Source organism: Schistocerca piceifrons, chromosome 1 (assembly GCF_021461385.2).
Source record: "Schistocerca piceifrons isolate TAMUIC-IGC-003096 chromosome 1, iqSchPice1.1, whole genome shotgun sequence".
Lineage (NCBI taxonomy): Eukaryota > Metazoa > Arthropoda > Insecta > Orthoptera > Acrididae > Schistocerca > Schistocerca piceifrons.
In genome coordinates, this window is record NC_060138.1 from 269359776 (window position 1) to 269378781 (window position 19006).

At 42.2% G+C, this 19006-nt stretch overlaps 1 protein-coding gene across 2 annotated transcripts in view; it reads right to left on the reverse strand.

Moving 5' to 3' along the window:
• Window positions 1–19006, reverse strand: part of LOC124782272 (carboxypeptidase M-like) — a 300939-nt gene that overhangs the window by 158396 nt on the left and 123537 nt on the right. The window lies entirely within an intron of this gene.

Here is a 19006-nt window from a genome sequence, read left to right on the forward strand (position 1 = left end):
GTAGCTCTGAGGGATGAAGTAGTGAAGACAGCAGAGGATCAAGTAGGTAAAAAGACGAGGGCTAGTAGAAATCCTTGGGTAACAGAAGTAATATTGAATTTAATTGATGAAAGGAGAAAATATAAAAACGCAGTAAATGAAGCAGGCAAAAAGGAATACAAACGTCTCAAAAATGAGATCGACAGGAAGTGCATAATGGCTAAGCAGGGATGGCTAGAGGACAAATGTAAGGATGTAGAGGCTTATCTCACTAGGGGTTACATAGATACTGCCTACAGGAAAATGAAAGAGACCGTTGGAGAAAAGAGAACCGCTTGTTTGAATGTCAAGAGGTTAGACGGAGAACCAGTTCCAAGCAAAGAAGGGAAAGCAGAAAGGTGGAAGGAGTATATAGAAGGTACAAGGACGATGTATTTGAGGACAATATTTTGAAAATGGAAGAGGATGTAGATGAAGATGAAATGGGAATGTGATACTGTGCGAAGAATTAGACAGATCACTGAAAGACCTACGTCGAAACAAGGTCCCAGGAGTAGACAAAATTCCATTGGAACTACTGATAGCCTTGGGAGAGCAAGCCTTGACAAAACTCTACCATCTGTTGAGCAAGATGTATGAGACAGTCGAAATACCCTCAGACTTCAAGAAGAATATATTAATTCCAATTCCAAAGAAAGCAGGTGTTGGCAGGTGTGGAAATTACCGAACTATCAATTTAATAAGTAATGCCTGCAAAATACTAACACGAATCCTTTACGGAAGAATGGAAAAAGCCGGCCGAAGTGGCCGTGCGGTTCTAGGCGCTGCAGTCTGGAACCGCGAGACCGCTACGGTCGCAGGTTCGAATACTGCCTCGGGCATGGATGTGTGTGCTGTCCTTAGGTTAATTAGGTTTAACTAGTTCTAAGTTCTATGGGGCTAATGACCTCAGAAGTTGAGTTCCATAGTGCTCAGAGCCATTTTTTTGAATGGAAAAACTGGTAGAAGCCGACCTCGGGGAAGATCAGTTTGGATTCCGTAGAAACGTTGGAACACTTGAGGCAATACTGACCCTACGATTTATCTTAGAAGTTAGATTAAGGAAACGCAAATCTACGTTTCTAGCATTTTTAGACTTAGAAAAAGCTTTCGACAATGTTGATTGGAATACTCTCTTTCAAATTCTGAAGGTGGTAGGTGTCAAATACAGGAAGCGAAATGCTATTTACAGTTTGTACAGAAACCAGATGGTGGTTATAAGAGTCGAGGGGCATAGGCGGGAAGCAATGGTTGGGAAGGGGGTGAGACAGGGTTGTAGCCTATCTACGATGTTATTCAATCTGTATATTGAGCAAGCAGTAAAGGAAACAAAAGAAAAATTTGGAGTAGAAATTAAAATCCATGGAAAAGAAATAAAAACTTTGATGTTTGCCGATGACATTGTAATTCTGTCAGAGACAGAAAAGGACCTTCAAATAAACTGCAGCCATGTTTGGATTCGGTTGCCTATTTCTCAGCTGTGGAAAATGAAATAGTAGACTCCTTATAAACCTTCTACAACTTAAACCATAATTGATGTGAACGCCACCTCCGCCTAGGTCCAAGGAATTTTCATCTTTCCCACGTAAAATTCACTTTGATTTTAAGTAAACTGAAAAGTTGGTGGAAAGGACCTGAAACATTCAAGAGATGTCAGGAGTCTAAAAAGACAATCTATAAATAGACATATGATGTCCAAAACAACCATTAACAATTTAAGATGATACAATTTCATCTTCATCAACATCGTAGTTGTTATCGGTCGGTTGATAAACTCCACCTCTAGACCTTATGGATTTGAGATGCTTGCAAGCATGCTGCTCCTTTATAGTTTCTACTGTGATTTACCCGATGCATTAGTTCTTCTTCTAAGTATTTTCTTGACTCCCGCAGTCCCCCAAAGTATCTCCTTTGTCGGCTGGCTTGGATGTTACTTTCTGTCCACGAGCTTTACGGTTCAATAATAATTACGTCTTCTACTCCAGTTTCTTCCTCAATGCATTTGTTTGTTATCCTGCCTCTCCTAGTAATTCCTAGAACGCATCTCTCCATAGCTCACTGAAAAAACCTCGCTATTTGAGTGGTTGACACATTCATCGTACCATAAGTCGAAACTAGTAATACACTCCGATTGCAAACTTTTCGTTTCAGACAAATCCAAAGTTTAATTTCGAAAACCCTATGTTTATTTTGATTGCTTTCCATTTAGTTCTTTTCAATTTCTATAAAAACGGATATTCATCAACTGATTTTTTGACTTCATTATAAAGTTTATTATTTTACAGTTACTATTATTATTCACGTTTGGGTCCTTCTGAAACACGAACTGTACAACAAGAGGTATTTTCAGAGTTTTATTTTAGCGTTTCTTTCTGCCTATACTACTTTCACTCTCTCAGAATGGCCTCTTTTCCTGACACCAGAGCAAGCTCTTCCGGGCATCTTGGGTTTTTCTGCCAGGCCAGCTGACAAGACGCGAATTTTCTGTGTAAAATTTTTTCTGGCTGATACCTGCTTTCCCAGGTCTTCTTGAACTGCACCGGTCCATTTTCTGTTTCTGTTTTAGCTTTAGTGCGACTTTCGTAATATTCCGCAGCCTGTCTAGTTAATCTGGTTAATATGCCCACAGGATTTTAGTCTGCGTTTTTTTTCATATCCGAGTAAATGTTTGTTACTTCTCAATTTCTTTATTTGCTCAAAGTCTGTATGTTCCTTTTTCAGTATAATTTGAACGTAACATTTTCATGATGACTTTTCGACATTGCTTTTCGATTGATTCAATGTCTCTCTTTCCGTTTGAAGCGCGTGTTTCAGCCCCATAAAGACACTCTAGTTTTATGACTTCGTTGTAGTGTCCAATTTTCCGTATTTTGAGATACTTTTTTTGTTATAGATACCAATTATTTGGCCACGAATTTCGTAAGTACTGTTTTCCAGGCCAGTCTCCTGAATGGTTTAGCCTAAATATTTGGATTGAGAACCTCTCTCCATAATTCCGTATTTAATTTTTAGAATTTCAGGTGGCCAGTTGTTGCTAGTCGTGTACTTTATTTTTTTCAAATGATTTTTGGACGCCTGCAATTTCTACTTATTTTTGTGTTTTTGAATGTTCTCACAAAAATTGCCATGTCATCTAAAAACCTTACCAGTCTAACTCAATATAATTTTACTTTTGCTATAATTTATTTTCAGGGCTAGTTCCTGTGGCGTCGTCCGAAGAGTAGGGTTCCACGGTAAAGTTGGTGCCTCACGACGCAGCCACAGGTCAAAAACAGTCGCTGCCTCGAGTAGCACGAATGGAGAGACGCCGACAAAGACACGCCTTCGAGATGTTCCTTACGGCCCTGCGTTGCAAGTCTACTTACGCCATAGCGCAGCGCTGCTCGCCACTGTGACGGTAGCCTCATCGCAGTTCAGGTCCAACAGCGAGCTAGTGTCTTCAGTCTGAACAGTGTACTTGAATTCAGAGTTAAACGTAACAAGTGATATTTGACTGTCATGTTAGGCTGAGAACTTTTCTGCGTAGAACAATTATCCAACAAAAGAACTATAAATAGTTGCGACAACACCAGTACTATTATTCGATGTATAAAACAATTTATTATTCATTGTGTTCCGAGATTATATCATGTGTTATCGTCCACATACGGGCAAGGATGCCTTCTAAAGATAAATATTTGTTATTAAAGTGTTTTACTGAAACTGATGTAATGATATTTAAACGTTGTAGAGCCTTCTCGACCTCTTCCAAAAGTTAAAACCGTAGAACTGTCGTCTACGTTTGCTAAAACATATAAATGTTTCAGATTAATTTCTTCTACCCGTAGACGAAGATAATCTGCACTACGGGAAAAATTGTGTTATCAGCAAAATGAAGGTGGTTCAGACATATTCCAGTAATAGGCCTACACGATATTTCTTAATTTTTCGGTTTAAATATAAATTTGTCCAGGACTTCCGAGGAGGTAAGGAATCTCTTTGTTCAACAGGCGGCTTTCCCTCGACCTATTCCGTAATTTATTAATCTTCAGTAGGCTGTGTAGCTGGTTGCTGGCTGACGGGCAGCAGATAGGTAAGCGGGCGCTGGGGAGGCAACCCGGCTAACGGCCGCGGCGCCCCGCGCATACGTTATGGGCCGAGCCACACACGGCTCACACACGCCACCTGTTGGCTGCCAGCCCGCAGAGACTCTTGTGCTTATCCGGGGTCCACCTCGGCTGATCCTTAATCCTGTGTGGTATTATAAACAAAAACTTTAAAGGGCAGACGATTTACAGTCGCCTCTATGAGATGCGCTTCAAGCATTGTGCCTCTTTCGCTAGATAACTGAAATGTGATAAACTGTGCTAAGGCTGACTGTATTCTGGATGTCGTAGGGCCTGCAGTTCTCTCTATAAACAATAAGCCGAAATGAAATTACAGCACTTCAACATGTATACTGTAATCAGATTTTCACTCTGCAGCGGAGTGTGCGCTGATATGAAACTTCCTGACAGATTAAATCTGTGTGCCGGACCGAAACTCGAACTCGAGACCTTTGCCTTTCGCGGGCAAGTGCTCTACCAACTAAGCTACCCAAGCACGACTCACGGCCCGTCCTCACAACTTCAATTCTGCCAGTACCTCGTCTCCTACCTTCCAAACTTCACAGAAGCTCTTCTGCGAACCTAGCAGAACTAGCACTCCATGTATCTGTACTATTATATAAAGATAAGTCATTGCTTAATGTTATTACCAAAAATCTCGAAAAGTTCTTGACAGTTTTACTTCAAATTTTTACACAGTACCACAATAAATGCTCGGACGATCGTAGGCTACATATTTTTAACATATGTGAGATATAAATATATATAAAATATGTAAATAGGTAAGGTTGTTAGTAAACATCTCGAAAAGTTCTTGACTGATTAACTTCAAATTTTTACAGGCTACGTTTAGACGGACATATTCTATATCTTTTTTAACATATACGTTACAAAATATGCACTCATGCCCATACATTAAGGATAATGCTGACACATGGTGAACCAACACTCTGGTGGGCGGTTCGTGGATTTAAATCATCTCGGAGTATGACCATGCGGTGCATTTGACCTGCTGTCGTCGCACGGTGGCGCTTTCAGCAGTCCACATACGCAGAGGTGTGTTGGTGCATGTCAGAGTAGAGTGCAGCGAGTAAGTGTGCAGACGTTTTCAGACGTGCTAATGGTGATTGTGTGCTGAAAATGGCTCAATGAAGACATATTGATGACGTTATGATGGGTAGAATACTAGGGCGACTGGAGGCTGGTCAATCACAGCAGGGCGTAGCACGGGCCCTCCGTGTGCCAGAAAGTGTGATCTCAAGATTATGGCAACTATTCTAGCAGACAGGAAACGTGTCCAGGCGCTACAGTACGGGACGTCCACAGTGTACAACACCAGAAGAAGACCGATATCTCACCGTCAGTGCCCGCAGACGAACACGAAGTACTGAAGGTAGCCTTGCTCGGGACCTTACCGCAGCCACGGGAACAGTTGTCTTCAGACGCACAGTCAACAGACGACTGAACAGTCATTCTTTATTCGCCCGGAGACCTGCAAGATGCATTCCACTGACCCCTGGTCACAGGAGAACCCGTAAAGCCTGGTGTCAAGAACACAGTACATGGTCATTGGAACAGTGGTCCCAAGTTATGTTCACGGACGAGTGCAGGTATTGTCTGAACAGTGATTCTTGACGGCTTTAAATGGCGTGAACCAGGAACCAGATACCAACCCCTTAATGTCCTTGAAAGGGAACTGTATGGAGGTCGTGGTTTGATGGTGTGGGTTGGGATTATGATTGGTACACGTACACCCCTGCACGTCCTTGACAGAGGAACTGTAACAGGTCAGGTGTATCGGGACGTCATTTTGCACCAGTATGTCCGCCTTTTCAGGGGTGAGGTGGGTCCTAAATTCCTTCTGATGGATGATAACGCACGGCCACATCGAGCTGCCATCGTGGAGGACTACCATGAAATAGAAGATATCAGGCGGTAATGGAACGGCCTGCCTGTTCTCCACACCTAAACCCCATCGAGCACGTCTGGGATGCTCTCGGTCGACTTATCGCTGCACGTCTTCAAGCCCCCACGACACTTCAGGAGCTCCGACAGGCACTGGTGCAGGAATGGGAGGCTGCTTGATCACCTGATCCAGAGTATGCCAACCCGTTGTGCGGCCTGTGTACGTGTGCATGGTGATCATATCGCATACTGATGTCGGGGTACTTGCGCAGGAAACAGTGGCGTTTTGTAGTACATGTGTTTCGGGACGGTTTCCTCAACTTATCACCAATATCGTGGACTTGCAAATGTGTGTCGTGTGTGTTCCCTGTGTGCCTATGCTATTGGTGCCTGTTTTGTGTAGTGCCATGTTGCGTGGCGCCACATTCTGCAATTATCCCTAATTTATGAGCATGAGTGAAGCTATATTACTATATAAAGACGATACGTCGCTTAACGTCGTAACCAAAAATCTCGAGAAAATTGTTGGCCTATTTGATACATGATGCCATAATAAATGTTCCGACAGACATATGCTACATATTTTATTACTACACATTCCACATAAAAGCATTCATATATTCATGGTGTTACTGACAAACTTGGAGGGGTCGTAGAGGGTGTGATGAGGAAGAAACGGGGCTTAGGAAACGTCATCCAACAATGCTATAGACCTTCGCAGTCATAGACAGTGGCGCTTGCCGCTAGGCCACTCCTCAGGCAGCAAACGTGACTCTGTATGCTGGCGGACCATAGGCGGGACGTCTCGCAGTGTTGTTTGATACTCAGTGATTGCCAGGCTTTGTCTCCTATGAGTGCAATGCGCTGTTGCCTCTGTGTGTTTTGGACTCAGGTTTTCATTCACAACTTATTTTTCTCATGTATAGCGAAAAACACTGGGTATTTTTGAGGGTTTCAGGAGAGAAATACACTGTGGATGGAAACCTGTGTCCGAAACCGTCACCTACCGTGGCAAGAGAGCATCGCATTCATAGGACACAAGGCCTGTCTACATGTCGATCGTGGCAGTCAGTCGCGATCACTGAATAACAAACAACACTGCGAGACGTTCCGTCGGCATACAAAGTCACGTTTGCTGTCGAAGGGGTGGCTTAGTAGCAAGCACCGGCGCCTGTTCTTCGACGCTTTGTAGTGTCGTTGTATGACGTTTCTGGACACTGCTTCCTATCCTCGATTTGTTACTCACGACAGCCTCTACAACTCTCGAAGTTTGTCACTATCGTTTGGTATCACCCTGTATAAAGGGGAAACGATGTTGTCAAAAATACTGATGAGTTCTTCACCTTTTGCTTCAAATTTTTACATCATTGTCTAATAAATATTTGGACGGACATAAGCTACACATTTTTTTATTAAGACAAGCTGTGAGAAAAATATGCTGTGTTGTGCTGTGAAAATGAGTAATTCTTTTTCTTCTTCAAAGTCAGTTTTAACTATGATATCAGGGAGTTTAATACCTTACACAAGTTGTTTCTCCCGCATATATTCTCTATTGTTATATATAATTTTAAACAAACAATTGTATTCGCAAATGATTAGATTGTTACTGTGGAGTCTGAACTGTCCGAAACTTTGTAATCCTAACCATTCACAAATTAGAACAATGCGAAATACTGTCAGTGAAGCTACTGTTCTCGCAGATATAGTAGCTGGAAAGGTCTCTCTGACATCTTGTATAGCAATGATTCCAGTTGATTTATCTATTCATTTTAAGCAACTTCAGTTCCCAAACAAGGTTTCGTTTGAAATACCAATAAACAAGGCTCAAGAACAGAGATAAATTGGAAGAGGAAGAGATGGTGGTGAGAGAGGTGAGGAGAGAAAATGGATGTAGTGGAGAAGGAGGAGATGGACAGAGGGACGGGGGAGGAGGAGGTTAGGAGAGGAAGAGGGGGGGAGGAGGAGGTGGACAGAGGGTTGAGGTGGTGACGGACGGAGAGAGGGGGGAGAAAGAGGAGATGGAAAAAGAGAAGATTAGGACACACATTCAATTCCGACACGTATTTAGCAATTGAGGAGCACTGCCATGTTCGTTAGTTTCTACATATTTGTAAAAAGCCATTGGATGTATGTGTGTACAGTCCACATCTCCATGTAAACCATTTGCTCAGTTTCAACCTAAGTTGGAACACCTATGATTTAATATGCAAAAAGAGGCACTGTGGGACAAAGAAGTACCTAAGTACCATATGGGTGATGATTGAGATGAAAAATGTGACATAGAAACATAACCCAAGAACGTCTGGAGGAATTTCAGCCAAATATTGTACATAAATAGATCATCATTTATATTATTTTTATATTTGTATAGAAATACTATATAGGCACTATACCCCTATTACCCTTAGAGGTGTGTGTGAGGGTGAGAAGCCATGACCAGTGAAGATATTCGATAACTACCGATACTAGTACAGAATCCATAGATAAACCAATCTTCAGACTGAAGACCACAACAACAACAACAGGTATCTGAAACGCCTGACTCACTGGCGAAAGTTTCGATGAGATTTCACGTCTAGGGAAGAGGACAGGGGGAAGGTGCAAAGGCAGTAACATAACAGCATAACTCTGTAATGCCTGAAGCAATTCCTACTGAACTAGGGACACGCAATACTTGCTATCTGGACAAAACTATTGCGACAGTAAGTAATCTGTTTCACCCCTACGATTGACTGTGGGGGTGAAAAGGGGCGACATAAAAGGCTTACCTCAGTAACACATGGAGAAATTTCATCCAGATCTGGTACAGACATGACTCGTTATTGGTTTAAAAATGCTGAAGGAGTAACATACCCCTACTGCTCTTGGGGTGGTGGTGTGGATGAGGAGGGCGTCATATAAATATGTTCAAAAACGACTTGCTTTTGTTTCTTTCCTACGTTTAGTTGATCTGGAATACTTCATGCAGGGTAGATCAAGGTGTAGAGGTAGGACTGGAGGTCGATCAAGATGTGGCCCGACAGCAGGAGTAAGGCGTGATCTAGTATCGAACATTGAAAGAATGTTGTGCGAACGTGAGCTCATTTGTTTTTGGATTATTGTTTGTAATTGAAATTAATATTGCTTTTAAAACTCCTCGATTTTTCATTTAAACCAAGACTCTTGCGACAGACTAAATTCAGAAAAGAAGGAATGTGAGCCTCCGTGAAGAAATTAGGCGCAGTACATACCATATTATAAATGTGAAAAGCAATTGCTCAATTTTCACACTGAAAAAGTTGAAAGTTGTCCATGACTTTTTGCATACTTCATATCCACGCAGAATTATAAACTTGCTCAGGATTCAGATGACACTGCAGAGGTACAGGTACAGATGAAATATGGGCACTAATGTGTGTCAAATTTGTTACATATTTTTGAAATACATAGCATAAATCCAAAATTGCACACTCAGACGCCACAGTGTAACTCCTTGCATACTAATAGTAAAATATTTCGACTTGTACATAATTTAGGTAGAAAATGGAGGCCAAGGAATTGCAGTTTGGCAACACTGTAATCACAAGTATGACAAGTATCTTCGTTTAATGCTGAGTAGCTGCGCGGTCAAGTTTGTGCTGTGGCTACAGTTCTGCGTGAGAATACTCTAGTTTGTGTGTGTCTGGGTGTATTATGAGTAACTTCAGTGAAGTGGTCCAAACACAGCAAAATGGCACAACATTCGCATTCAACAAGGGCGACTTGTGTACATGCTGCATCATTTTTGCTGTGTCTGCACTGCAACAGTGGAATGTCAAAAGCCGCAGTGAACACATTATCAAATGATGCAACAGACATATCTCTTTTATCTCCGTGTGGAACAGTGGCCGTGAAACTTTTTTTACTCAAGGGCCAATACTGAAATTTTTGGGCGGCTCCTCGGGCCGCATGCTTACAGATCTTATTATTGAATGGTAACTTAGATAAATTAGTACGTGATGATCCTCCAATAGACGAGCTATAGTAAGAGTACTAAAAGTTGGCCGCCGATTCCCAGGCCCAAGAACTGATAATTAAAAGTGAGCACATTTCGGTACTGTTCTGGTTGTCAAATTGCTGCCATCCTCAGCGACACCAAAATTGTGAAACTAAATGCCTGCCGAAGAGTTGCGTTGCCTGAGCGACAGGATTATAACTGATTAACAACACAAATTGCACTGATACTGTATAACGCATTTAAATATGAGACACGATCACATATATTTACTAAATGTTTTAATGTCATTTTTATTCCACTCATTACACTGTTTTACAACAGCCTTAATTCGATTTCATGTTCCTTGGTACAAATATGTCCCGCATTTGAATATGACCCTCTCTACAATGTGCACTGACGAATTTGTATTCCTTTCATTTGAAATTTACACTATAGCAGCTGATCGGTACGAGGCGCACTTGCCCGTGAGCTGTCAATACTGGAAGACAAACAACAAAACGTTCGTGAGCTGTCAGTACTGGAAGACAAACAACAAAATGTTCCCCGTCTCACATCCTCTGACGCTACAGTGACCGCGCTACTTACCCCACTGCCCCAGAACCAAGTAGCCAGCTGTACTTAGCTACTGTCAGAATTCATCAATCGCTATTAAAATTAAGGACACCTTCAGATATTACTGTCTCTATAAATACACTGTTGTTTGTTGTTGTTGTGGTCTTCAGTCCTGAGACTGGTTTGATGCAGCTCTCCATGCTACTCTATCCTGTGCAAGCTTCTTCATCTCCCAGTACCTACTGCAACCTACATCCTTCTGAATCTGCTTAGTGTATTCATCTCTTGGTCTCCCTCTACGATTTTTACCCTCCACGCTGCCCTCCAATGCTAAATTTGTGAACCCTTGATGCCACAAAACATGTCCTACCAACCGATCCCTTCTTCTAGTCAAGTTGTGCCACAAACTTCTCTTCTCCCCAATCCTATTCAATACCTCCTCATTAGTTACGTGATCTACCCACCTTATCTTCAGCATTCTTCTGTATCACCACATTTCGAAAGCTTCTATTCTCTTCTTGTCCAAACTGGTTATCGTCCATGTTTCACTTCCATACATGGCTACACTCCATACAAATACTTTCAGAAACGACTTCCTGACACTTAAATCTATACTCGATGTTAACAAATTTCTCTTCTTCAGAAACGATTTCCTTGCCATTGCCAGCCTACATTTTATATCCTCTCTACTCCGACCATCATCAGTTATTTTACTCCCTAAATAGCAAAACTCATTCACTACTTTAAGTGTCTCATTTCCTAATCTAATCCCCTCAGCATCACCCGATTTAATTTGACTACATTCCATTATCCTCGTTTTGCTTTTGTTGATGTTCATCTTATATCCTCCTTTCAAGACACTGTCCATTCCGTTCAACTGCTCTTCCAAGTCCTTTGCTGTCTATGACAGAATTACAATGTCATCGGCGAACCTCAAAGTTTTTATTTCTTCTCCATGGATTTTAATACCTACTCCGAATTTTTCTTTTGTTTCCTTTACTGCTTGCTCAATATACAGATTGAATAACATCGGGGAGAGGCTACAACCCTGTCTCACTCCTTTCCCAACCACTGCTTCCCTTTCATGCCCCTCGACTCTTATAACTGCCATCTGGTTTCTGTACAAATTGTAAATAGCCTTTCACTCCCTGTATTTTACCCCTGCCACCTTTAGAATTTGAAAGAGAGTATTCCAGTTAACGTTGTCAAAAGCTTTCTCTAAGTCTACAATGCTAGAAACGTAGGTTTGCCTTTTCTTAATCTTTCTTCTAAGATAAGTCTTAAGGTTAGTATTGCCTCACGTGTTCCAACATTTCTACGGAATCCAAACTGATCTTCCCCGAGGTCCGCTTCTACCAGTTTTTCCATTCGTCTGTAAAGAATTCGCGTTAGTATTTTGCAGCTGTGACTTATTAAACTGCTAGTTCGGTAATTTTCACATCTGTCAACACTTGCTTTCTTTGGGATTGGAATTATTATATTCTTCTTGAAGTCTGTGGGTATTTCGCCTGTCTCATACATCTTGCTCACCAGATGGTAGAGTTTTGTCAGGACTGGCTCTCCGAAGGCCATCAGTAGTTCTAATGGAATGTTGTCTACTCCCGGGGCCTTGTTTCGACTCAGGTCTTTCAGTGCTCTGTCAAACTCTTCACGCAGTATCTTATCTCCCATTTCATCTTCATCTACATCCTCTTCCATTTCCATAATATTGTCGTCAAGTACATCGCCCTTGTATAAACCCTCTATATACTCCTTCCACCTTTCTGCCTTCCCTTCTTTGCTTAGAACTGGGTTGCCATCTGAGCTCTTGATATTCATACATGTGGTTCTCTTCTCTCCAAAGGTCTCTTTAATTTTCCTGTAGGCAGTATCTATCTTACCCCTAGTGAGACAAGCCTCTACATCCTTACATTTGTCCTCTAGCCATCCCTACTTAGCCATTTTGCACTTCCTATCGATCTCATTTTTGAGACGTTTATATTCCTTTTTGCCTGCTTCATTTACTGCATTTTTATATTTTCTCCTTTCATCAATTAAATTCAATATTTCTTCTGTTACCCAAGGATTTCTATTGGCCCTCGTCTTTTTACCTACTTGATCCTCTGCTGCCTTCACTACTTCATCCCTCAGAGCTACCCATTCTTCTTCTACTGTATTTCTGTCCCCCATTCCTGTCAATTGTTCCCTTATGCTCTCCCTGAAACTCTGTACAACCTCTGGTTTAGTCAGTTTATCCAGGTCCCATCTCCCTAAATTCCCACCTTTTTGCAGTTTCTTCAGTTTCAATCTGCAGTTCATAACCAATAGATTGTGGTCAGAATCCACATCTGCCCTTGGAAATGTCTTACAATTTAAAATCTGGTTCCTAAATCTCTGTCTTACCATTATGTAATCTATCTGATACCTTTTAGTATCTCCAGGATTCTTCCAGGTATACAACCTTCTTTCATGATTCTTGAACCAAGTGTTAGCTATGATTAAGTTATGCTCTGTGCAAAATTCTACAAGGCGGCTTCCTCTTTCATTTCTTCCCCCCAATCCATATTCACCTACTATGTTTCCTTCTCTCCCTTTTCCTACACTCGAATTCCAGTCACCCATGACTATTAAATTTTCGTCTCCCTTCACTACCTGAATAATTTCTTTTATCTCGTCATACATTTCATCAATTTCTTCATCATCTGCAGAGCTAGTTGGCATATAAACCTGTACTACTGTAGTAGGCATGGGCTTCTTGTCTATCTTGGCCACAATAATGCGTTCACTATGCTGATTGTAGTAGCTAACCCGCATTCCTATTTTCCTATTCATTATTAAACCTACTCCTGCATTACCCCTATTTCATTTTGTGTTTATAACCCTGTAGTCACCTGACCAGAAGTCTCGTTCCTCCTGCCACCGAACTTCACTAATTCCCACTATATCTAACTACAACCTATCCATTTCCGTTTTTAAATTTTCTAACCTACCTGCCCGATTAAGGGATCTGACATTCCACGCTCCGATCCGTAGAATGCCAGTTTTCTTTCTCCTGATAACGACGTCCTCTTGAGTAGTCCCCTCCCGGAGATCCGAATGGGGGACTATTTTACCTCCGGAATATTTTACCCAAGAGGACGCCATCATCATTTAATCATACAGTAAAGCTGCATGTCCTCGGGAAAAATTACGGCTGTAGTTTCCCCTTGCTTTCAGCCGTTCGCAGTACCAGCACAGCAAGGCCGTTTTGGTTAATATTACAAGGCCAGATCAGTCAATCATCCAGACTGTTGCCCCTGCAACTACTGAAAAGGCTGCTGCCCCTCTTCAGGAACCACATGTTTGTCTGGCTTCTCAACAGATACCCCTCCGTTGTGGTTGCACCTACGGTACGGCCATCTGTATCGCTGAGGCTCGCAAGCCTCCCCACCAACGGCAAGGTGCATGGTTCATGGGGGGGGATAAATACACTGGTGTCCAAAATTACAGCAACAATTGGAAATTTTACAAGGCTGCGTTTATTTTGCCACAAAACAGTATTAACATGTGATAGTAAAGTAGAAACAATGTAAAGAGTGCAAAAACAAATGTTCAAATGTGTGTGAAATCTTACGGGACTTAACTGCTAAGGTCATCAGTCCCTAAGCTTACACACTACTTAACGTAAATTACCCTAAGGACAAACACACACATCCATGCCCGAGGGAGGACTCGAACCTCCGCCGGGACCAGCCGCACAGTCCATGACTGCAGCGCTTCAGACCGCTCGGCTAATCCCGCATGGCTAAAGAGTGCAGAATGTAAGCAACTGCATCATGCATAACTTTAGACAGAAACTTCTTCGTTTTTCTCCAACTTAAAGGGATTCTGAAAACTCGTTAAAGTGCAGCATGGGTTGTGTCCACCTACGGCAGCATCACGGGCTTGATAACGACGGGGCGTACTGTGAAAGATGTCATCAATCTCATGTTGAGGCACTAACGCCCGTTCTTCCTGCAGAACTGCTCGCAAGTCTTAAAGAATGGTTGGTGAATGAAGACGTGATGGAAACCTTCTCCCTAGTGCATCCCAGATATTCTCTATGGGATTCAAATTGAGAGAGCGAGCAGGGGCCACGCCATGCGTGCAGCATCTTCCGTTTTCAAGAAAACATCAACCACGCGTGCTCTGTGCTCTATGATGTTGAGCACTATCATCCAACAGTACGAAGTCTGGGCCCACAGCACCTCGTGACAACCGCACATGAGGTCACATGATCTCGGCACAACACCTGACAGCAGTTAAACATTGACGACTAACCCGTACAGTTTCACGAAGAGGTGTCCTAGCTGTAAAGATAATCCCTGCCCGCATCATTACGTATCCTCCTCGATATCGGTCTCTTCCCACAATGTATGGGTCCCGAAATAGATTTCCTTCAGATGTGAATCCTCGGCAGTCGCTCTCCAGACGAAATCGGGACTCATCTGTGAAAAGAACATTGGTCCACTGTTCGACCGTCCAGGTCGCATATTGAGGACTCCACTCTAGACGATTCCTTCTGTGAAGACACGTCAGAGGTACACACAGCAGGTCTTCGATAATAAAGGCCACTCTGCCGAAGCCATCTGTACACCATTTTCCTCGATGCAACACGTCCAGTGGATGTTGCGGTCAGATGCCAGTTGCCTTTCAGTACTAAGGCGGTACTGTCGCGCCCTTTCTGTCAAAGAACGGTCCTCTCTGTCTGATGTTACACGTTGTCGGCCTTTCTCTGGTCTTCGGGATGGAGCTTCTGTCTCTGTAAAATGTCGCGTCATCCGAGAAACAACAGAACGACTCACATTAAGCTACAGAGCCACATCAGTTTGCGAGTGTCCTGTTTCCATTCTTCCTATTGCCTCCCATCGGAGAGAGTCTGGACGGTGTCTTCTCTGTGCCATACTCTAACGTTTGTATACACAGCGATTGCGATGTGGGACTACCCGGCCAACGTTACCCTGTTTGATACGTGCCCTGATGTAATTATTGGCATGGTTGTCCGCTGACCGGAATGCCAACATACTTGCAAAACATGATCGTACCGACGTCTGTTACAGTTTGTATCAGTATATCGTGAGTTATACACAGAACAGGGAAATAGCGGTTTGTTGCTTTAAACTGGGCTTTGCTACTGAGTGCTCTTAACAAGCTCTTAATGTTAGCAGACATTTCTCTATTTGGTTATTAGTTACAGGGTGTCTATTATTATAAAATACGACTGAGAACTGCGGGCCGCATGCACAATTAATCCGGGCCGCAGTTTGACGACCGATGGTATAGAAGTTTGTTGTACTTAGCAGATGTAATATCGATCGGATAACATGGCACGCGGTTCGTCAGTTTGCATGCGTACAACATCTTTAAAGCATCTAATGCAGAGTATGTACTACTGTATCTAAAAAGGTATACATCCAGAGGATGCGAGTATTTGATTGTATTTAACATAGTATTCATGTTGCGGAAACATTCAAAAGCCCTATGTACACAAATACAGAGTTTCCTAGGTAAATGGATTCGATGAGTCGTGGTATAGACTCATCTCCGTCATTTAAAATAGTATTTAATCGGTTTTAGCTGTTACGTAACTGCGAATAAACAAAAAACTATGACGTAACGTTAGTTTTCGATGTGGTAACTAAAACTTTATCACTACTCTTTAAGTTTAGAAGGCACTAATGGTGGTACGGTTTTCTTCCAATAACTGTATTTAACTCAAATGATTATAGACATTTTTTCCCTCTACGAGGGGTAGGTGGAATATCGTACGCTAATTCGCTTTCGGCAACAGCGAGAGTGCTGCAGACGTGTCACGCCAATCCAGAAGTGCAAAGAAGTCAACTGTATTGACCTGGCACAGCTGCAGCGCTTCTGCCTGCTGTCAAGACGAATTAACGCACGATATCGTACTTTATGGACAGGCTACACCGCTCTGACAAGGATCCTCAAAGGCGTGCTACGTTACTGTGATGTGTGGATTTCAGGACTGCAGACGTACACCTGCATGCAAATAAAAAATATTTATGTAATTACATTTTTTCGAAGTGATAATGAAAGCTTTACGACTATTTTGCTTTCTCTCGAAGTATCCGTTCATTACCCCAAACATAACAACCGTCGACATCAGCAAACAGCTAAAGCGCTCACCCGATCGCAGCTGCAGGTTGCCTGTCGAACTCCTTCGAGGGGAAACAAAAATTAGATTTTCAGCACTTCATACAATTATCGACCGACTTTAAAATGCTGTAATAATCTTCTCATAATGACATATAATCTTATGGTAAACATTTAACACAACAACTTGAGTATCAGAGAAACTATGTATACGTCTTAAGGCAGTGTCACTCACAGCGAAAAGTACTGCTACTGTATTCACCCTGTATTTGAGAATAAGAGCACACAGCGAGTTCTAAGAAAATTTACACCGAATATCAAATCTTTTAGAAACTTTTCCTCGCTGGCGCGTCCCAAAAAATAATGAAACGAAGAAAAGTTTACCGTTTCGTACACTTCCGTTGTTCAGGCAGTAATATTCCAGGAATGATGTTTAATTTTATTGCTACTTTGCTATAAACCCTATTCGTAGCATATTCCTCAGACAGTATCCACATAGTCCACTGAATACAACTGCAAAATTATAAAGTTGTACGGCGCATAGTTCACGAAATATGACGTCGTAAACATTCAGATGTTTGAAAAACGAGCTTTTCTTAAAACTCCACGGAAATTTCCCGGACTATAATCATCCAGAGTAACTCAACTGTAAAATAATCAGACGTTTGAAACTGTTTTATAAATGGGAGTTCGAGTCTTCAAATAATCTGGAGATGGAGTGGGGATGGTGTTACTGGTACGTTATCCGTTCTGGTATTAACAACTAGATTTTTCGATTATCTGAAATTGCAGGCCCTTCTGTTATACTCCATCTGCTCTTTCTCAGTACCTTCAGAGTTCATTAAAACCATTTTCCTCTCCCTGCCGCAGTGCAGTTGCTAGGGAACAGGGAAATTTTCTCATTCGTTGCTCCATTGCTGTTAGATGAAGTTACAAGTGAAAAAAGCTTTTGACAGTGTACGATGGAATAGGCCGATGGGTATATGGAGGAAGAAGGGAGTACACTGGAAACAGGTGTGATTGGTGCAGGATCTATATTAACAAAAGAAGTAAGGGTATGGATTGAAAATGAAATGTCTGTAGGAATAAGCATTGGAAGGGGTGTTAGATAAGGTTGTGCCTCTCTATTTTATTGGTCCACTTAACCTAGAAGAAATTACCGCCAAATACTTAGAAGGAGAAAGAGGACTATGTAATGCTGCAAAGAGAATATAAAGTATTAGATTTGCTGATGACATAGTATTACTGACAGAAAGCGAAAGAACTGTAAACAAAATGCTGAAAGATTTGAATGAAGCTTTTGTGGAATATGGGATGAGAAACAATACAGCAAAAACCAAGAGTATGGTTTTCGGTAAAAAAGGGACTGGCAAATACTAAGAAAAAATTTTATCATCCAAGTAAGAGCATTTAAATAACTTGGAAGCACTATTAATGAAGTGAAGTGAAGTGAATACTCGGATTAGTACAGTGAAGGAGGCATTCTATAGAAACAGGGGATTATTATGAGGCAAAGTGGATAAAAGTCTGAGGAAAACACTAGCCAAGTGTGTTGTCTGCGGTGTTGCACTCTGTGGGCACAAACATGGACGCTGAGACGAGAGGAGAAAGCAAAAAAGGCAAGTAACATTTGAAGTGTGAATGTGGTGAGACTGGACGGAAAGACGTTGGAAGGAACGAGTGAGCAACGAGAGAGTGTTGGAAGGGATTGGTGAGGGGAGAACACTGCAGCAGGATATGCGAGAAAGAAATAATTTAAAAAAAAAAAAGGTCGTGTGACTAGGCCTCCTGCCGGATAGACCGTTCGCCGGGTGCAAGTCATTCGATTTGACGACACTTCGGTGACTTGTTCGTCGATGGGGATGAAATGATGATGATTAGGACAACACAACACCCAGTCCCTGAACGGAGAAAATCTCCGACCCAGCCGGGAATCGAACCCGGGCTCTTAGGATTGACATTCTGTCGCGCTGACCACTTTTTTTTCATTTTGTTCGTTATAGTTCGTTGCATTAGGTCTGGGCGGACGTCACAAGACATCCGTTCAAGCTGATCGTTGAATACTTAACTCAGTTTTTTTATTACAGAGAGCACGCAGCCCTCTGACCGAAAATGATGATGAAGGACACACAATACCTAGTCCCCTGCCGGGAATCGAACCCGGGCCCCTAGCTAATTACAACTGTGTGCCGGACCGAGACATCACTTAGCTACCGGGGGCGGACAGAAAGCAAGAAGAACTGAATGGGACATTCGTTGACACGGGAATGAGGAAGGAGGAAATACAAGATGACTGACGACATCAAGGGATGCGGAAATTACGCGGACCTGAGGAGGATGGCAGAAGACAGGAGAGAAT